Here is a 23,109-nt window from a genome sequence, read left to right on the forward strand (position 1 = left end):
GAGGACCTGTAAATTCACAATAATCTCACAAATCCCTGTGTTAGAGGCATGCAGTCACTCGCTCAGTAAACCTTTCCTCTGTCCTACCATGTGTTGGGCGTTGTGTGAGGTGCTGAGGTCCTACTGTGAATAGAAGACACATACAGAGCGACTGCTGCTGTACGCTGGCTCCTTACCCACACTGAAGCGTCGATAGGACTGGACGCAGCTTGCCCTCTGACCCTTCCAGACGGGCAAGGAGATACATTTTAATGGCTGAGTGAGTACAGCCAAGTCACCCAACCGCTCTCAGCACTTGAGTAGATAAGTGAGGCGCTTCATGTGAAAGGCACTTTGTCAACTGTAAAATCCTCCACAGATGTTGTCTATAAATCTAAATGGTAATAATAACCACAATTGAATGAGTTGCTGATGGTAGAATTTCAGGCAAGGGACCTAAAGTGGCAGAAAGCACTCAAAGCCTCTGGAAACCAACTCATCAGAGAAAAGCTGACTTTGACCCTTGCTCCCTGACCATCCCACCTTCAACGTTTTGACCCAGTTTAGGCTTCCTTTTAAAAGCTCATAGAAATATTTTCTCACTATAATTACAGGCAAGGCTCAGGATCTCTGTCGTAAGAGGAGCTGGTAGAGAAGTGACAATTAACCAAGGCACATAACTGAAGGGTAGATAAATATATCCGGTGGCAGATGAGACCCCTTCCTATTGGATACTATTCCCAGTATCCAAGGGCAAAGACAGGAATGTGCTTCATTTAGACCAGAGGGTGCTGAGCACCTTATAATTAAAGGCTCCTGTCAAGAAGTGAGGTGCACGTGAATGTGGGTGATGGAGACTTCTGGATGCCCTCTGCATGGACTGAGTCAACATGCTCCTTTTCCTACCCAGGAGGCTTTCCGTACTGCTGGCAGTGGCTCGATTTTAAAAGTCTGCTAATCATGAGATCGGAGGGCATGTCTGGAGTAGAGACAGTGTGACTCCTGTCACTGAGAAGAACAATGAAAAGTTCAAAAATAGTAGTATCTGCTAGTGGAAAACCAATAAACATATAATTTCCAGGTAATTACTATCATATAATTAGCTCTCTGCTTTCATATGCCCCAGCAGAAATTGAGTTGGGGAGCAACTGTAACACAGCTTAATAGTCATGGCACATTCCACAGCAAAATGAAGCCTTTTTTTCCTCCCAACAAAAACTGAGGGTCAAAGAGCACCAAGACTGGCTGAGCCTGGGCCCAATTCACGTGGACTGGTGAGCCGGGTTCTTGGGTGACATAAAATGGGCTCTGAGCTCGGAATCTGAAGAGCTGGTTTTCATTCCAGCTCTACCTGATCCCCTCTTGTGACCGTTCCTCCAGCTCTTGGTGTCCTTCTAATCAGTAAAATGATGGTGTTGGACTAACTCACGCATTCTCATCACACTCAACGGGGTGAACATTGGTTCTGGAGGCAAAACAGTCTTAGATATTACAGTGGCTTGTGGCCCTCCAAAGCTCAACCCTATCTGGCAAAATCTTATTTCTTAGCGTTTAACTTATTTCTCTCATCAGGTTTTCTTTGTCATTATCATTAAGTTCGCAGAGGATACACAAAATGCATGCAAGACCAGTACTGCAAAACTACGGGGGATGGATTGGAGGACTTTCTCTTCATCCCTCGCTCCATCACAAAGTCCTATCACAAGAGGTGGCTCGTGTGTCCTATTGGCTGCCATTCGCCGCCTCCTGGGTGTTGTTTATGTTTATTTCTCAGTGATTTTGTGTGTGACTTGGGCTTTGAGAATTAAATAAAAAGTTGTCTTTTACTATTTCATTCTTCTAAGTTATTCAATCCATCAATAATTATGTCAAGTGCTGAAAAGAAAAAATGTCAACAATATCTGAAAGACTATCTAGCCAAGTACACACACATACAGTGCATAAATGGATATACAATACATCTGTGATATTAAAATTTCATGGGAGCAGCGATTAGGGTAAAAAAAAAGGTCTAAAAACACTCTTGGTGAAGGTAATAATAGGTTGAGAACACTGCACTAGATGATTCTAAGAGTCTTTCCAGCTATGAGATTCTGTAGGTCCATGATTAAGAAGTGTCCTCTGAGTTGGTACCCACCCAGCACAGCAACGTCACTTACTGTCCTGTGAATTTGGGAAGGTTCCTTAACCCCTCTGAGCCTTGGATTTCTCACTGGGAAAGAGGACATGCTTACATGCCTCAATAGGTATCAGCATCTTCCTTCTAGGGGAAGAGGAATAGACCAGTTTGAGCAGGGTCTTCATTTGTGTTCTCCTAAAATCAGAGCCTGAGACAAGGACTTGAGTGCAGGTAGGTTTGGGGAGATGATCCCAGGAAGCAGGACTGAGTGAATGGGGGGAGTGAGACAGGAAAGGGTGAAAAGTCAGTAAAGGGTGTGAGTTGGTTACTGCTGTGGGCAGGTGGGCCTCAATCCTGCTGGCAAATCTCTGAAGAATTATCTAGAAAGCATCTTAGAATTGTTCCTTTGAAGGATGGGAGGCTGGGGCATTTGAGCACTGATTTTCATCCTCCATGGCAGAGGGTTACCCCTGGGGATGTTGACTCCTCTGCACTTGGAGGCTGCCCTGCACTTAGGCTGAGTGAGCTTCTGCAGCTTTGAGAAAAGATTTGAGGCAGAACATGAAAAGATGCTCATCATTGCTAATTATTAGAGAAATGCAAATCAAAACTACAATGAGGCACCACCTCACACCGGTCAGAATGGCCATCATTAAAACGTCTGCAAATAGCAACTCCTGGAGGAGGTGTGGAGAAAAGGGAACCCTCCTACACTGTTGGGGGGAATGTAACTTGGTGCAGCCACTATGGGGAACAGTGTGGAGGCTCCTCAAAAAAACTAGAGTTGCCATATGATCCAGCAATCCCACTCCTGGGTGTATATCCAGACAAAACTATAATTCAAAAAACTACATGCACCCCTATGTTCATAGCAGCAATATTCACAATAGCCAGAACATGGAAACAACCTTAATGTCCATCAATAGATGAATGGATAAAGAAGATGTGGTACATATATACAATGGAATATTACTCAGTCATTAAAAGAACAAAATAATGCCATCTGCAGCAACATGGATGGATCTAGAGATTATCACACTAAATGAAATTAGTCAGAAAGGGAAAGACAAATACCATATGATATCACTTATTTGTGGAACCTAAAATATGACACAAATGAACTTCTCTACAAAACAGAAACAGACTCACAGACATAGAGAACAGACCTGTGGGGAAGAGGGGTGGCGGAGGGATGGAGTGGGAGTTTGGGGTTAGCAGATGCAAACTATTACATATAGAATGGATAGATAACAAGGTCCTACTGTATAGCACAGGGAACTATATTCAATATCCTGTGATAAACCCTAATGGAAAAGAATATGAAAAAGAATGTATGTATAACTGAATCACTTTGCTGTACAGCAGTAATTAACACAACACTGTAAATCAACTATACTTCAATTTAACAAAAGATTTGAGGCAGAAAAGGAGATAAAATGCCTGAGATGGGACATTGTCCGTATGCTTGGAAATACCCATCATGGCCTCAGTGGTGGCCCAGAGCCTCTGCCCAACCACAAGAGTGTGTGTTAAGGGGTTCTCCTGGCCACAGCACCATCCATCCATCCATGCATCCATCCATCCAGGATCCGTGCACCATCCGTTCACTCAAGCATCCAGGCATCCAACCATGCATGCATCTATCCATTCATCACGCTCCTTCCTACTACGAAAAAGAATTTGAAGTGAGACACAAATATGTGCTAATACCCTGGAAAAGTCATTCCCTCTTTTTGGGATTTCCTTCTTCTCTGGAAAACAAAGGTGGGGAGGGGTTGGGATGCTCGGCCTTACAGCCCCTGGCCAGCTTTGGGGTTTAAAGTGTAGTAAGAACAAGAATTGAAAAGGCAAGTAGAGTGTGGGTTGTCCGCAGCCCACCACAGCTGGAGAAATGAAGTACGGATGTGTTCTGGTGAGGCTGGCTGGTTGTCCAGAGAGGCAAAGCCCTGGCGCAGGCCCTCACTCCAGAGTCTGGTCCTCTGCCCCAGAGCTTTAGACACTTGGGTATAGAATCTGGATGTGACTGGGTTCTGGAAATGAAAGTAAAGGTGGTTGGGGAGCTGCAGAGTGGGCCCTGATTCAGAATTCCCAAGTTCATCAGATACACCAGGGGCCAATTTATTAACTTAGCATGAGCTATAACTGTCAAGAGAATCAGAACCCTTTGTGGGCTGATCAGCACATACAGAAGTCAAATGCTAAACACAGGCTCTTTGGGGAGTTTGATTCAGAACCTTGGGAGGGAGCAGCTGCTTTCATGGCAGGTGTCACTAGGCTATGACAGTCTGATGCATCCAACTCTCTCTGGAGGCAGGCTCACGGGGGCTGACAGTGAGCCCACCTTCTCCCCTGACAGCGTGGAGACACGTGGCCAAATTCTGTATTTTGAGTCCTCACCCAGCTGTCCATACTACTATTGAGCGTTCTTACAACTCCCAGATTGGATACAATACAATTAATTTTGAATCAAGTGCCTTAACTGAAATCACATTCCAGGTCTGCTTCCCAGGAATGAGTCTTGGGTGCACTCAAACCTTTCAGTCACCTACCGAGGTTGCTTTAGAGTAGCTGATGGCATCCATGATCTGTAGGTTTTCCTAGTTTGGCTCTCTGAGAGTGTACTGGCTAGCCATCCCCTGCTCCCTGGCAACACACACACACCCTACCCAGAGCTATTCTCTGCTCTATTCCGTGCCCCAAAGTCTGCCTCTGTGGATGCACCCTTGGCCTCCTTTGCCAGCTCACTTGTGGTTGGCAGGGGATTGGGGACAGAAAGAGATATGGGTCAGATGTTTTTCTTTCCCTCTATCTCCCTGCTGTGATGGCCTGTTTTTGGCTGCTTCCCTCCAAGGCTATAGCTCCTGATGGGAAGTCCCTTATTTACTCTTCTTATCCCTTCAGACCTAAGAGTGGTAACAGCTTCCCTCCCTCTCTCAGATGCTGCTCTCTGAGTGCCCCAACATCCCTTGTTGGTTCCCTGAATTCTGCTCGTATCGCTGTATCTCCCTCTATCATGTATCTTCATTTGAACCACCTGGGGGTTGAATCCTACTTCTTACTCTGACCCTGATCATTACAGAGGGTATCCTTATTCTCAAAGTCCTGGTAGGCTCCCATAATAGTTTCCCATATCATCACAAAAAGGGCTTTATGTTTTCATGTGACAACATGTGTTAGTGTAAGAGCGAAAGCAATTGACATTGACAGGTTTAGAAACCCTGGACAAGAATAAAGTGTTTCAAGAAATGTCTCAGCTGGACAATGGCACATTAAGGAGGAGATAATTATGACCATCAGTGACCTTCTCAATGACACACCAAGGAGGGTGTGACTGTCCTGAAAGTAATCCCATCACATTTCACTTTATGAGAAAATAGAGGTATCAGATTTAGAAATTAAATAGCTTATCAAATTTTAACTCTCAATCATAAGATATTAAGATTATTAATTATTAAAGTTCTAATCATGCATTAAGATACTTTAAACATTTAAAAATACACTGAGCTTCTAACAAGTTAATTTTACAAAAAGAACATTGGTTGAAATGAACAGAAGTTAATTTCTCTGGGCCTCCCTTTCCTCTTTTGTTTGGCAGAACAATTTTTATTATCCTTCTTACTAGTTTAGGAAAGTCTAAGACTCCATGATCCGTGGAGATTCATTCTGCCCATCAATGTATTCATTATACTCAGTCTTTCTTCAGCTTATTTGATCAACCTACACTGTTGCATAAAAAGTACTGTAGAGCCCACTAAGGGGAGGGCTTTAACCCACACCCACATCTGCTTCAAGTCCCTAAATCTTCCTCTGACACTCCTGGCCATAAAATCTCACCCCCCTGTTCCACATCAACACTTGGAATTTGAACCACACAATTTGCCATCTGACTGCATATATTTTGTTCTCTGCTTGCTCCACGTGTGTTGTTTCTTGTATTTTCAATGAAATTATAAATCACTCTGGGCATAGAAAACAAACTTATGGTTGCCTAAGAGGAAAGAGGGGGGGATAAATTAGGAGTTTGGTATTAACATATCCACACTACTGTATATAAAATAGGTAACCGGGACTTCCGTGGCTGCCAGCGGTTAAGACTCCACGCTTCCACCACAGGGGGCATAGGCTCAATCCCAGGTTGGGGAACTAAGATCCCTTGAGCCACATGGTGTGACCAAAAAAAAAGGTAACCAACAAGGACCTACCGTGTAGCATGAGGAACGAAACTCAATATTTTATAATACATATAAGGGAAAAGAATCTGAAAAAGAATATATATATATATACATATATATATATACACACAAACACACACACACACACATATAACCGAATCACTTTGCTGTACACCTGAAACTAACACAACATTGTAAATCAACTACACTTCAATTAAAAAAAAAATCATTCTGGGATAGGCACATAGTCATACATCATTGTATGCCCTCTGCCACCCAGAACAAGGGCAGACTCATAGATATTACACATCCATTCAGCCAACATTTCTGAGCAGCTACCATGTGCCGGGCACAGTGTTAGGCTTTGGGCATAAAGATGATTAAGATAAAATCCAGATTCTCATGAAACTCAAAATCTGGAGAGGACAATAGATCTGTTACTATACAATTATAGTATGTCCTGGTAAGTGTTCAAATGAAGTCAGGATCCCAAATACCAGGGAGAGCAAAGAAGGTGAGGTTTGATATAGATATTAAAGAATAAGAAGACTTTTCCAAGAAGTACAATGATGGAAGGGATGCCAGTAATGGGGAATTAGGTGAAAAGAACTATGTCGGCAGAAGGGCAAGCAGTGGGATATTTGGGCACTCCTTGGAGGGGAGGGGACAACATGATGGTGGGAGATGAGGTGCTTCAGAGGCCCTTGGTGGCCTCCTGGAGCTGGAGTCCTAAGACATGGGTCTGAATTCTAGTTTTGCCTTTTCCTTCACATCAGCCTTTGTGAGCCACCATTTCCTTATCTCTAAAACAGGAACAATAAGACCTGTTTCTTACTGCCTTTGCAAGGATTAAACAAGGTAACGAATGGAAGAGCACCAGTTTAATGTCCTGTGATACCACTTACTGGTTATGGGATATTAGACAAGTTACTAAATCATTCTGAGCCTCAGTTTCCTCATGGGACAATAATAACAATACTTAGATTAAATTATGTTTAGAATTTCATAGCAAGTCTTCTTCTTCTGCCTAAACGATATGCATCCTTCTTTTGAATAATTATGGAAGGAACTGTATTTTCCTTTTTTCTCCCTGGCTGCCAGGAAGCTCAGAAGCAAGTCTGATGCCCAATCCCAGAAAACATGGGACCCCTTTTGTGAATGTCTCTGCCATTTCCTCCTCCTGGACTGCATTCTCCATGATACTGCTCTTACTTTAAGTTTATCCTTTGTTGTAAAGCTTTGACTGTTGGTTCTTTTTGTTTTTTTTTTTTTGGAGCACAGGCTCCGGACATGTAGGCTCAGTGGCCATGGCTCATGGGCCCAGCCACTCCGCAGCATGTGGGATCTTCCTGGACTGGGGCACGAACCCGTGTCCCCTGCATCGGCAGGTGGACTCTCAACCACTGCGCCAAAAGGGAAGCCCCTGATGGTTCTTTTTTTTCCCCTCACTTAGCCTGGTTCTTTTCCATGAAAGTATATACTCTTAGGAAACAGGAGTTTTAATGCTTGCAGAATATTCTTATGAATTGAAGCAACTTTAACCAGTCCCTTGTTGCTAGAAGTTTAATGATTTCCCTTCCTCATACTGAGACAGAAGATGGATAGGTAGACAGACACACAGATGGGGAAATAAAAATAAAGAGATATATAGGTGTCAAGACCCAAATTTTGGCAGTGCAGCACTAAATACCACCTGAACATTTAATTTATTATTATTTAATTTTTAATTATGTAAATAATACATGGATACATTCTCCTTGTAAAAAATTGAACACTGCTGATAAGGCTAAAGTCTTTTTGGAGCCCCTGACTCCGGTACCCTTCCTGCCTCCCCAGAGGAAACCATTATTATCGGTTTGGTGTGTAAACTTTGCAACCGTTTCCTATGGGAATATATACATTTCCATAGAAAATGGACTCATCTTTGTATTCTGACAGCTAATCTTCTGGGCTGTGCCTAGGCTTGCCCTTCATATTCATGATTACTTTTTTTTTTTTTTTTTTTTTTTGCGGTGCGCGGGCCTCTCACTGTTGTGGCCTCTCCTGTTGCGGAGCACAGGCTCCGGACGCGCAGGCTCAGCGGGCGTGGCTCACGGGCCCAGCCGCTCCACGGCATGTGGGATCTTCTCGGACCGGGGCACGAACCCGTGTCCCCTGCATCGACAGGCGGACTCTCAACCACTGCGCCACCAGGGAGGCCCCATGATTACTTTTTAAGACAGGCCACATGTATATAAGTGTATATAAGTGAAATAATTTATGAAACCTAAGAGAGAAAAGGTATCACATGGAAAATATCTCTAGAAACTCCACAGCCTTTAAGAAAATAGAGAGCTCAGGGCTTCCCTGGTGGCGCAGTGGTTGAGAGTCCGCCTGCCAATGCAGGGGACACGGGTTCGTGCCCCGGTCCGGGAAGATCCCACATGCCGCGGAGCGGCTGGGCCCGTGAGCCATGCCCGCTGAGCCTGCGCGTCCGGAGCCTGTGCTCCGCAACAGGAGAGGCCACAACAGTGAGAGCCCCGCATACCAAAAAAAAAAAAAAAAGAAAGAAAATAGAGAGCTCATATTCTCCCAATAGCTTCCAGTTACTTTCTCTTTTCTGGGTTAGTCTCTGAGTACTGAGGGCTTTCAGGAGCTGCCAGGGCAATGGACATACTTTGTGTCCAAAGGGTAAATGGTAAGAAGGAAAGATCCTTGGAGATCACTCCCAGCTCCCATTCTACAGATGGGGATATCAAGGCCAAGGAAGGAAGAAATGAACTTCCAAGGTCACACAATTGGGTAGCAGCAGGGCTGGGGTAGAAACCCAGGCTTCCCGATTCCCAGTCCAGTACCCTTTCCACACTCACATGCCCAGTTCCTGCTTTCCCTTTGGAAACTTGCCCACAGACCAACCTGTGTGCAGTCACTCAGAGGTGATAACACTCAGTCGATTCTTGTACACACATTGTGCACATTTTAGATGATGTGGGGAAACTGTGATATCGAAGGATATTGTATGGATGTGCTCATTCATTCACTTATCCCGATGTTCACGGAGTGCCTTCTCTATGCCAGCACCTGTGATAGGTGACACAGGGATTCAGGGATGCATCAGACCAGGTCCTGCCCTTTAAGAGCCTACAGCCTAATTGAGGATATATGACAAGTGCAATAACAGCCGCAGCGCCAAGTCTAAAGTGCCGAGTGCTATGCAAGAGGTAGAGAGTGCAGAGAGAGCCCAGACACCATTGCATCTAAGACTGGGAAGTCAGAGAAGGCTTTTTGGAAGAGGTGGCATCTGAGTGAGTCTTTGAAGAATGATTAGGTTAGTTGAGGGGCAGTAAGTCAAGGGGACTCCAGGCATAGCAAAGTGCCGAGAAAGAAAAGCAAGAGGGTTTTAGAGAGAATGCAGAGCTCAGGTTGGTAGGCAATGAAGAAGCTTGTAAAGGATGTGGGGGCCAGGCTTGGCCCCCTTGACGTGGAATCTTGAGGCATGTATCTTGTGGCCTTCACTCGAGTGTATGCCCCCAGAGGAAAGACAGCTGGCCTCACCCCTCTGAATCCGCTTGATGCCTGGCAAAGTCATGCATACGTTACATTATCATGGATTATATTATATTAATAACGATAATATGTAACATTATACTATAATGCATACATTATATGTGTGTGTATACCTATCTATATTATATATACACACTACAGATTATATATGTATGCATATATTTAGAAGGGAGGAGTGGGGGAGATGTGAAGAGGGAAAGAGGGGAGTAAGTAAAGAAACAGGCAAGGAGATTACTTCCTTTTGTCACCTACCCTTTACCCTTCCCTGGAGATATTGTGTTTCTTCATTCTAGGAGTCTAAATAAATTGTCAGTTCAATCTTGTGTGGTAATGTGTTTGTGTCACAAATGATCTGACTGCGTGCTCTAGTATGGTAATCACTATTTATTACTTCTTAGAAGTTATAAGCCGCTTTGCTATTCTCACCCCCAGGAAGAATGTATGACTGTCACAAATCCCCTCAGGAACAAACACAAAATCTATTCTTCTCAGGGGAAAAAAATCCTCTCCAATGATTAAGGAAATGCCAAATTAAAACAATACAAAATATAGTTCCCCTCTTTCCCCTCAAATTAGTAAAATGTTTAAATGAATGAGAACATGCATGAACATGAGTGGGTTATTCCTATTCATATGAATCAAGTATGTATTAAGAATCTTAAAATGTTCATACTCCTGGACAGTAATGGACATTTCTATAGAGTTATCCTAAGGAAGGAATCTGAAATGTGGACAGAGTATTAAATATAACGGTGATCACGTCAGTATTATTTATCATTGGGAAAAATGAGAAATAATAGGATGTCCAACATGAAGCTTACGATTAATAAATTACAGTGTACCCAGCCAGAGGAGTATTATGCAGGTCCTACAATGCATGTTTATGGAAGACTTTTTAATGGCATAAAAATATGTGCCTGTGCGTGCGTGCATGTGTGTGTGTTGATTTGTTTATCAATAAATACTCAGTGTGTTTTTTCTAAAAATACTTTTTTACATAATGTGCATGTGTGTGTGTGTGTGTGTGTGTGTGTGTGTGTGTTGGTTTGTTTATCAATAAATACTCAGTGTGTTTCTTCTAAAAATAAAGACTTTTTTACATAACGAGAAGCAAAGAAAGTCAGGAAATTAATAATGATACGATCCCATCACTTAATCCACAGACAAACATTTCACCAACATCCCAGCAATGTTCTTTATAGCAAAAGGGGAAAAAAATGTTTCTTCTGGTTCAGGATACAAAATTGGATCACATGTTGCATTTAGTTGTCTTTAGTCTCCTTTAATCTGGAACAATGTCTCACTCCTTTTTGTCTTTCATGATTTTGGTAACTTTGAATAGCACAGGTCAGTTATTTTGTAGAATGTCCCTCAATTTGTGTTTATCTGATGTTTCCTCATGATTAGATTCTGGTTACGAATTTTTGTCAGAAACATGACAGAGGTGATGGTGTGTCCTTATCAAATCAAGAGGCATATGGTGTCATTTGGAAGATGGGGATTGACATATATACACTAATATGTATAAAACAGATAACTAATAAGAACCTGCTGTATAAAAAATAAAATAAAATTCAAAAAGAAAAAAGAATAAACTGGAAAAAAAATTATTTGGCCAGCCAAAGAACCAAGAAATGTCTTCCTCTCCTACAATTTCATTTTACAGTTTTTTCATATTGTTTTTCATTTAATTTTTTCTGAGTATGTGAAAATTAACATGGTTCAAGACTTGTAGTTGCCAAAGGGGATGGGGGGGGCGGTAGGAGAGAGAAGGATTGGGAGTTTGGGGTTAGCAGATATAAACTATTATATATAGGATGCATAAACAACAAGGTTCTACTGTGTAGTACAGGGAACTATATTCAATATCTTGTGATAAACCATAATGGAAAAGAATTTGAAAAAGAATGTACACAGATGTATAATGGAATCACTTTGCTTCCAGTAGAAATGAACACAGCATTGTAAATCAACTATATTTCAATAAAATAAATTTTAAAAAAGAAAAAAAAATTCAAGAGGCATATGGTGTCTCCTTGTCACATAACTGGTGATGTAATCACTCAGTTAAGGTGGTGACTGTCAGGTTTCTCCACTGTAAATTTACTACTCTTCCCTTTATAATTAATAAGCATCTCATGGGGAGATACTCTGAGACTATGTAAATATCCTGTTTCCTGTTAAATTTTAACCCACTAGTTTTAGCATCTGTTGATACTTGTTTGAAACATTTCTTACTATGGTGGTTGCCAAATGGCAATTTCCTGATTCCATCAGTCCTTTTTTACTAGTTGTAACTCTGCCCTAAGGAAGAATTTTCCCTTCTCCCCCATTTATATATTTATTCATTTTTTAGCAGCATGGATTCTTATTTATTTTATGGGTTATTATTTATTATATCATTATTTATTTTGATGCTCAAGTTGCCCCAGATTTGGCCAGTGGAAACCCCTTTGACTGACTCCAACATCCTTTTGATAGAACCCCATCATTTTTTCTGGCACTTCCATACTATCTGATGCAACTAGATAGTACTGGTAAGTTCCAGGCTTACCTTGTACTGTCCGTGCCTCAGTCCTAGAATCTGTCATTTCTCCAAAGAAGACTTGGTTACTTTTAGTGGATAATAGTATTCAGAAACCAAGATTTGGACAATAAGTGTACTCTCTACTACTAAAGTATCACTGCCTCTGGGCTCTGTCAGCAGACACAGCTAGGAAATACACACACACACACACACACACACGCACACATTTATACTCACATTATCTGAAAATATGTTTTTAACAAAATATTAAGTGGAAAAATACAGAATTACATATACATATATGGCAGACTGGGCCCACGCCCAGCCTTAGAAAAGATAAGGGGGGGGACAAGATATAATTCAAAAACAAGTACAGGCTTTCTTTATGGTCCAACAGTGTGAAGGATCTCCATGAGGCTGAAAGCAGGCAGGATTGGATTAAAGAGAAAATCAGCAGCAGCGATAGCTCGAGTGAGCCACCCCAAAGGAGGGAAGAACACCAGGTGTTCCATGTCCGGAGGTGATGGGAGAAAAGTGAAAAAAAAAAAAATAGTGCCTATGGGGAAACTGATGGGGGGATTTTGGAGAATTGTAGCAGAGCAGCCAGGCCAATCGACCTTGTATTTCTCCACGTACCTTGCGTGTAAGAGCTCTGGGGGTAAGTACTTGGATTAATGAGAAAGGGCCACGTACTGAGTGGCTGTCAAAGTCTGGAAGGAATGAAAAACATCCAAGCCCAGAAGACCAGCTGCCGAGCTTCCACCCAGCAGCAGGTCCTGCCCATCAAAGTAGTGTGGAGTACAAGTCCCAGCAGCTGTTTCGCCCTTCTCTATAAGCAAACTGCTCAACCAGAGACAGCTGTCAGCCTAACCAGACGCTGCAACTGCAAAAATGCATACACAGTCAAGAAGCGCCAATTGCTTGAGGTGTGCAATATTATAAAAAAGAGATCGTAAATCTAACAGATAAATGCACATCTGAGAAAAGGGAGTTAATAGGGTAACCAGAACTAGACTTTAAAATAAATGTAATGATAAATCCTAAGAGAGATAAGGAAGAGTACTTCATTTAAGAAAAAGAAAGAACTGGTTGTAAAAAAGAAACAATTAGAGATTTTGTAATAAAAATATAATTATTGAAATTAAAAAATAGATGGGCTAATATCAGAATGAGCACATTGAAAGAGTGAACAGGGGAACTGGACGATGAGATCTAGGAATTCTTCTGGAATGCAGCACAAATAAAAAAGATGGGTGGTAAAAAGAAAACTTAAGGATACGGGGATAGATTCAGAAGTGTTAATATTTATCTAATAAGAGTTTCAGAGACATAGGGCAAAGACAATAGAAAGGACGCACTATTTAAAGAAATAATGGCGAGAGATTACCAGAATTTTTTAAAAGTAAGTCTTCAGATTGAATGGGTCCACCATGTACCACTAAAAATTTTTAACCCACGTTTGGATTCATCATAGTGAAATCTCAGAACATGAAGGCTAAAGTAGAAATTCTAAATTAAACGCTCATTTAAAAAATCAGATTTACCAACTGCAGAAGAATGAAGTCAGGTTTCTTTTTGGCAACATCAGTTCAATATCTTCAAAATGCTAACCGTAGAGACATTCGAATTTATTATTTAATAGCCAAATTACTATTTAAATGTGAGGATAAAAGAGGGACATTTTCAGACATAAAGTACTCAGAAAATTTACTCAGCTCTTCTCTCCACATCCCTTCTGAAAAGGAAATAAAATAAAACAAAAACCAGTTAGAGGGACTTCCCCGGTGGTGCACTGGTAAAGAATCTGCTTTCCAAGGCAGGGACACGGGTTCGATCCCTGGTTGGGGAAATAAGATCCCACATGCTGCGGGGCAACGAAGCCTGAGTGCTGCAAACTACAGAGCCCACGCACTCTGAAGCCCGAGCACCACAACTAGAGAAAGAAAAACCCTCATGCCACAACTAAGGAGAAGCCTGCACACCCCAGGCTTGAAAGATCCTGCATGCCTCAACAAAGCTCCCATGTGCTGCAATTAAGACCCAATGCAGGGCTTCCCTGGTGGCGCAATGGTTAAGAATCCACCTGCCAATGCAGAGGACACGGGTTCGAGCCCTGGTCTGGGAAGATCCCATATGCCGTGGAGCAATTAAGCCTGTGTGTCACTACTGAGCCTGTGCTCTAGAGCCCATGAGCCACAGCTACCGAAGCCTGTACGCTTAGAGCCTGTGCTCCACGACAAGACAAGCCACTGCAATGAGAAGCCCACACACCGCAAGGAAGAATAGCCCCTGCTCCCCACAGTGAAGACCAATGCAGCCAAAAATAAATAAACTTATTAAAAAAGACCCAATGCAGCCAAAACAAAAACCGAAACAAACCAAAAGACCAATTAGATGCTGCGCTCCAGTTAAAGAAAAAAAATCCAAGAGGAAACTGTCATGCAAAGACCAGAGGAAAACAAAGAGTTTAAGAAATCATAATAAGAACTTCCTGGAAAAGTTATAAAATAACCACCTGGAACTAAAATTTTAGGTATCAGCAAAGTCAACATATATAGAAATATCGCACAAAAAGTGAAGGAAAATAAAAAAGTTTCTTAATAGAATTTTGGCCTTGTCCGGGTGAGGACATAGATTCTAATGAATTCTTTAAAAAATATATTTGCATATGTGCATTAAAAGTGAATGCTAATACAGAAGTTGGTTGCATTTCTTTATACTAACAAAGAAATATCAGAAACGGAATGTAAACAATCACTTTTAAAATCACATCAAAAAATAAATTAAATACTTAGGAATAAACCTAACCAAGGGAGGTGGAGGAGTTATATGCTGAGAACTACAAAACATTAATAAAGGAAACTGAAGGCGATTCAAAGAAATGGAAAGATATCGCATGCTCTTGGATTGGAAGAATTAATATTGTTAAAATGGCCATACTACCCAAAGCAATCTATAGATTTTTTTTAATAAATTTATTTTATTTATTTTATTTTTGGCTGTGTTGGGTGCTGTGCTTGGGCTTTCTCTAGTTGCAGCGGGTGGGGCCTACTCTTCCTTGTGGTGCATAGGCTCTAGGCATGTGGGCTTCAGTAGTTGTGGCACATGGGCTTGGTAGTTGTGGTTTGCAGGCTCTAGAGCACAGGCTCAGTAGTTGTGGTGCATGGACTTAGTTGTTCTGTGGCATGTGGGATTTTCCTGGACCAGGGCTTGAACCCGTGTCCCCTGCATTGGCAGGTGGATTCTTAACCACTGCGCCACCAGGGAAGCCCCCAATCTACAGATTTAATGCAATCCCTATCAAATTACCAATGGTATTTTTCACAGAACTAGAACAAATAATCCTAAAATTTATATGGAACTATAAAAGACCCAGAATTGCCAAAGTAATCCTGAGAAAAAAGAACAAAGCAGGAGGCATAACCATCCCAGACTTCGGACAATACTACAAAGCTAAATCAAAACAGCATGGTGGGCTTCCCTGGTGGCGCAGTGGTTGGGGGTCCGCCTGCCGATGCAGGGGGCGCGGGTTCGTGCCCCGGTCCGGGAGGATCCCACATGCCGCGGAGCGGCTGGGCCCGTGAGCCATGGCCGCTGGGCCTGCGCGTCCGGAGCCTGTGCTCCGCAACGGGAGAGGCCGCAACAGTGAGAGGCCCCAGTACCGCAAAAAAAAAATAAAAACAGCATGGTACTGACACAAAAAGGCATATGGATCAATGCAAGAGAATAGAGAGCCCAGAAAAAAACCCATACACCTATGGACAATTAATCTTCAACAAAGGAGGCAAGAATATACAAGTGGTATATTCAGCAAGTGGTATTGGGAAAGTTGGACAGCTGCATGTAAATCAATGAAGTTAGAACACACCCTCACACCATACACAAAAATAAACTCAAAATGGCTTAAAGACTTAAGTATAAGACAAGACATGATAAAACTAGAAGAGAACATAGGCAAAACACTCTGACATAAATCATACAAATGTTTTCTTAGGTCAGTCTCCCAAGGCACTAGAAATAAAAGCAAAAATAAACAAATGGGACCGAATCAAACTTATAAGCCATTGTGCAGCAAAGGAAGCCATAAACAAAACAAAAAGACAACCTACAGACCGGGAGAAAATATTTGCAGATGATGCAACCGACAAGGGTTTAATTTCCAAAATATACAAACAGCTCATACAACTCAGTAACAAAGAAACAAGCAACCCAGTCAAAAAATGGGCAGGGGCTTCCCTGGTGGCGCAGTGGTTGAGAGTCCGCCTGCCGATGCAGGGGACATGGGTTCGTGCCTCGGTCCAGGAAGATCCCACATGCCGCGGAGCGGCTGGGCCCGTGAGCCATGGCCTCTGAGCCTGCGCGTCCGGAGCCTGTGCTCCGCAACGGGAGAGGCCACAGCAGTGAGAGGCACACGTACCACAAAAAAAAAAAAAAAAAAAAAAGGGCAGAAGACCTAAACAGACATTTCTCCAAGGAAGACATACAGATGGCCAATAGGCACCTGAAAAGATGCTCAGCATCGCCAATTATTAGAGAAATGCAAACCAAAACTACAATGAGGTACCACCTCATACTGGTCAGAAAGGCCATCAATAAAACGTCTACAAATAACAAATGCTGGAGAGGGTGTGGAAAAAAGGGAACCCTCTTACACTGTTGGTGGAAATGTAAATTAGTGCACCCACTGTGGAAAATAGTATAAAGGTTCCTCAGAAAACTAAAAATAGAGTTGCCATATGATTCAGCAATCCCACTCCTGGGCATATATCCAGACAAAACTATAATTCAAAAAGATACATGCACCCCTATGTTCATAGCAGCACTATTCACAATAGCCAAGACATGGAAACAACCTAAATGTCCACAAACAGATGAATGGATAAAGAAGATGTGGTACATATATACAATGGAATACTACTCAGCCATAAAAAAGAACAAAATAATGCTATTTGCAGCAACATGGATGCAACTAGAGATTATCATACTAAGTGAAGTAAGTCAGAAAGAGAGAGACAAATATCATATGATATCACTTATAATGTGGAATCTAAAATATGACAGAAATGAACCTATCTATGAAACAGAAACAGAATCACGGACATAGAGAATAAACGGGTGGTTGCCAAGGGGGAGGGAGGTGGGAGAGGGATGGATTGGGAGTCTGGGATTAGCAGATGTAAACTGGCATATATAGAATGGATAAGCAACAAGATCGTACTGTATAGCACAGCAAACTATATTCAATATCCTGTGATAAACCATAATGGAAAAGAATATGAAAAAGAATGTATATATATGTATAACGAAGTTGCTTTGCTGTACGGCAGTAATTAACACAAAACTGTAAATCAACTATATTTCAATTAAAAAAAAGAATGAAATAATGCCATTTGCAGTAACATGGATGGACCTAAAGATTATCAAACTAAGCAAAGTAAGACAGAAAGACAAACACCATGTGATATCACTTGTATGTGGAATCTAAAATACAACACAAATGAACATATCTATGAAACAGAAACAGACTCACAGACATGGAGAACAGATTTGTGGTTGCCAAGGGGGATGGGGGATGGGGGAGGGAAGGATTGGAAGTTTGGGATTAGCAGATGCAAACTGTTATATATAGGATGAACAAACAACAAGGTACTACTGTACAGCACAGGGAACCGTATTCATTATCCTGTGATAACCATAATGGAAAAGAATTTGAAAAAGAATATATATATGTATAACTAAGTCACTTTGCTGCACAGCAGAAATTAATACAACATTGTAAATCAAATATACTTCAATAAATTTTTTAAAAAATGAATGTTAATAAGCATAGGAAAATGTACTCAACATCATTAGTCAATAGGGAAATGCAAATCAAAATTACGAGATACCACTTCACACCCAGTAGGATAACTATAATAAAAAAGATAGATAATAGTAAGTATTGGTGAGGATGTGGAGAAATTGGAACCCTCATGCATTGCTGGTGGGATTCTAAAATGGTACAGCCACTTTGGCAAACAGCTTGGCAGTTCCTCAAAATGTTAAATATAGACTTACTATATAATCCACCAATTCTACTCCTGGTATATGCCCAAGAGAATTAAGAACATATGTCCACACAAAAACCTGTAAACAAATGTTCAGAGAAGCATTATTCATAAGAGCAAAAGAGTGGAAACAACTCAAATATTCATCAATTGATGAATGGATAAACAAAATGTGGTATGCTCACACAGTGGAATATCACTCAACCATAAAAAGAAATGAAATACTAACACACGATACAACATGAATAAACCTTGAAAACATTATGGTAAGTGAAAGAAATCACACACAAAAGGCCAAATATTGTATGATTCCATTTATATGATATGTCCAGAAGAGGCGAAACCACAGAGAGAGAAAGTAGATTAATGGCTGTTAGGGGCTAATGGTAGGGGAGAATGGGGAGTGGCGGCTAATGGTTTGGGGTGTTTTTTCAGGGATGATGGAAATGTTCTGAAATCAGACAGTGATGATGGTTGGACAACTCTATAACTATACCCAAAACACTCAGTTGTACACTTGACAAGGGTAAATTTTATGGTACGTGCATTATATCTCAATAAAGCTGTTATTAAAAAAATTAGTGTCAGAATGTAATATTATTCAGACTAAAAGTAGGAAGGACATTCTGAAAAATGTTACAACATGGATGAACTTTGAAGGCATTATGCTAAGTGAAATCAACCAGCCACAAAAGGATAAATAGTATATGATTCCATTTGTATGTGATACCTAGAGTAGTCAAATTCATAGAGACAGAAAGGAGAATGGTGGGTAGCAGGAGTTGGGGGAGGGGTGAATGGGGAGTTAGTGTCTAATGGGTACAGAGTTCCGGATGGGGAAGATGGTTGTACAACAATGTGAATGTACTTAATGTCCTAGAACTGTACATTTAAAAATGGTTAAAATAGTAAACTTCATTTCAGGTACATTTTACCACAGTAAAAAAATGAATGTTAACCACTAGAAGTCTCAAATAGAATATGCAAGTTTCAAATCAGTAGGTGAAAAAATGGAATTAATAAAATTTAATGATTCCAAAAAAATCTAGGAGAGTGGGGGAGGGGGAGGAAGTTGAAGAAAGCATAGAAATGGTAACACAAATAAGATGGTCAAGAATAAGTGCAAGAAATGTGGTGTCCTAGATTCAGTCCTGGAACAGAAAATGGACATTGGTGGAAAAACTGGTGAAATTGAAAAAAGTCCGGGCTTTAGTTAAGAGTAACCTACTAATATGGGGTTTTTTAGTTTTGACAAGTGTACCACAATAATGTAAGAGGATAACATCACAGGAAATGAAACTGGGTGTGCAGTATTTAGAAACTTCTGTATTATCGCAACTTTTCTGTAAATATAAAAGTATTCCAAAATAAAAAGTTTATTAAAAATTATTTTTTTTATTAAAAAAATAAGTGCAAGAATATCAATAATTACCAAAAATTGTGGTTAATTAAACTGACCCATTAAAAGACAGTGTTTTCATTTTGGGGATTTTTCAAGAATATAGTTATATATTGTTCAGATAGAAAATATACTTTTAAAAATTACAGAGGAAAGTTGAAAAAAAAACCACCTGGAAAATAATTAGCAAAAATATTTTTCATAGTGACAAAAGGAATAATTTGCTAAGAAGTTATAACCCTTATGAGTTGTGTGTACCTAACAGCATACTATGAAATATACAGTAAGATTTTATAGAATTACTAAGAGAAATTTATAAATTGATATTTATATTGAGAGACTAACACACGTCCCTCAGATTTGACTACTATGTAAGACAAAAATTATAAAGGTATGTAGTATCTGAGAGCCAAAAATGTTTATCAGTTTAGGTCACATTAGCATCTATAACAACAACAAAAAAAAACAAACCTTAAATATCAGGACCTTAAACCTTAAACAATAGAAGTTTATTTCTCTTTCATGTAAAATCCAATCTTAGGTCATGCGCTACAGAGGAAGGGTCTCTGCTCCAGAGTCAGTCAGGGATTCAAGCTGATAGATACTTTGCTAGCTTCAAAACGTGACTTCCACGGTCACCTAAGTGTTGTATCCTAGCAGACAGTCATGGTAAAAGAGAGAATGGAGACTCACATGTGAGCCAGTCCTGGAACTGACACATTATAAATTTTATTCATGTTCCATTGGCCTAAACTCAATCATATGGCCACATCTAATTGCTAGAGAGGCCATGAAATACGCCTTGTTGTATGCCCAGGAAGAAGGTGGAAACAGGTTTGTTTGTCAGTTAGCCAGTCTTTAACACAGTAATTAACAACCTATGAAGGACTCCCCCAGTGGTCCAGTGGTTAAGAATCCATCTTACAATGCAGGGGACGCCGGTTTGATCCCCGGTTGGGGGACTAAGATCCCACATGCCTTGGTGCAACTAAGCTGGTGCACCACAACTACAGAGCCCATGCACTCTGGAACCCGGGTGCCACCACTAGAGAGAAGGCCACACGCCGCAATGAAAGATCCCGAGTGCAGCAGTTAAGACCTGATGCAGCCAATAAATAAATAAATAAAACAAAAACTGATTAAAAAAAAAAACAGAAAAGCCTATGAACCTAATGGATATGTATAGAACTCTGAACCCAACAGAGAATATATGTACATTCTTTTCAAAGACAAATGGAACGTTTACAAAAATTGACTATTACGCTGCACAGTAAGCCTCCAAAATTTGTTAATTGATGTAATATAAAACATTTATTGCCAACACAGAAATAAAATTAGACGTCAACAACAGTATAAAGATGACTAGAAACTTGTATACATCTGGAAACTTAAAAACACAGTTCTAAATAATTAATGGGATGAAGAAAAATCATAAGAGAATTAGGATTGAATGAAGTACTACTTTGGAATGCAAAGTAGTTTTCAGGGAAATATATAGACTTACTGGCACTTATAAAACAAGAAAGATGAATGATGGATGAACTTAGCTTTCATATTAGAGATGCCATAACAAATCATCACAAACTAAGTGGCTTAAAACAACAGTTTATTGTTTCATAGTTCTAGAAGCTACAAGACTGAAATAAATGTATTGGCAGGGCTATGCTCCCTCTGAAGGCTCGAGGGAAAGATACTTCCTTGTTTCTTGCTAGCTTTTGTTGATTGTACGCAATCCTTGGCACTCTCTGGCTTTAGACACATCCCTCAACTCTCTCCCTCTGTCATCACATGGTGTTCTCCCTGTGTGCCTGTCTTTGGTTCCAGAGAAAGATTTCTCTTTTCTTACAGGGACACCAGTCATATTGGATTTAGGGCTCATCCTAACCCAGTAAGACCTCATCTTAACTTGGGTACATGTGCTAAGACCCTATTTCCAAACAAGGTCACATTTACATGTTCTGGATGGACATCAATTTTGGGAGACACCATTCAACCCAGTAGAGCTTCAAATAAAAAAATAAATAGAAAAAAACCCCTATGAAACATAAAGTATTTAGAATAAAGAAAAATAGCAAAGACTGCAGTAGAAAGCAATAAAATAGGAAAAAAAGTTAATAAATAAATAGTGATTCTTTGAAAAGTCTTAAAGAACTTGATCAATTGAAACAAAGGGAGGGCAAATTAACATTATATAGACTGACAAAATGGTCAAACTACCAACTACTGACTCAGAAGAGATTTTAAAGTAATAAAAGACTACTAAACAACATTATGGGGACTTCCCTGGTGGCGCAGTAGTTAAGAATCTGCCTGCCAATGCAGGGGACACAGGTTCAAGCCCTGGTCCACGAAGATCCCACATGCTGCAGAGCAACTAAGCCCGTGAGCCACAACTACTGAGCCTGCGCTATAGAACCCGCAAGCCACAACTACTGAGCCCGTGTGCCACAACTAGTGAAGCCCATACACCTAGAGCCCGTACTCCACAACAAGAGAAACCACCACAATGAGAAGCCCGTGCATCACAATGAAGAGTAGCCCCCACTAGCCACTACTAGAGAAAGCCCGCGCACAGCAACAAAGACCCAAAGCAGCCTAAATAAATAAATAAACCAACATTATGCAAAAAAAAATGAAACCCAGATGAAATGGAAACAGGAAAAATTAAATTATCAACCACAAAAGAAACTGAAATTATGGTCAAAGATCTATCCACTAAAAAGATACTGGTCCATGTGGTTCTACAGGAGAGTTTTACCAAACATTAAGGGGACCAATAATTCCTTTCTTATATTAACTCTTTCAGAGAAGAGAAAAAGAGGGAAACCTACTCATCTTATTTTCTAGATGAATATTCCATGGGAGCCTGAGAAAAATGCTTATTCTGCTGTTGTTGGATGAAGTGGTCTATAGATGTCAATCATACCCAGTTGATGGGTGGTGCTGCTGAGTTCAGCTATGTCCTCACTGATGTTCTGCCTGATGAATCCATTTCTGACAGAGCAGTGTTGAAATCTCTAACTGTGAGAGTGGATTTATCGATTTCTCCTTGCAGTTCTGTCAGTTTTTGCCTCACGTAGTTTGACACTTTGTTGCTAGGCACATACATGTCAAGAATTGTTATGTCTTTGTGGAGAACTGACTCCTTTATTATTATGTATTGCCGTTCTTTATCTCTGATAATGCTCTTATTTTGAAGTTAGCTCTGTCTGAAATTTATATAGCTATTCCTGCTTTCTTTTGGTTAATGTCAGCATAGAACATTTTTCTCCATTTACTTTTAATCTATATGTGCCCTTTATATTTAAAGTGGGTTTCTT

Source organism: Stenella coeruleoalba (assembly GCF_951394435.1).
Source record: "Stenella coeruleoalba genome assembly, chromosome: 2".
In the NCBI taxonomy this organism is placed as follows: domain Eukaryota; kingdom Metazoa; phylum Chordata; class Mammalia; order Artiodactyla; family Delphinidae; genus Stenella; species Stenella coeruleoalba.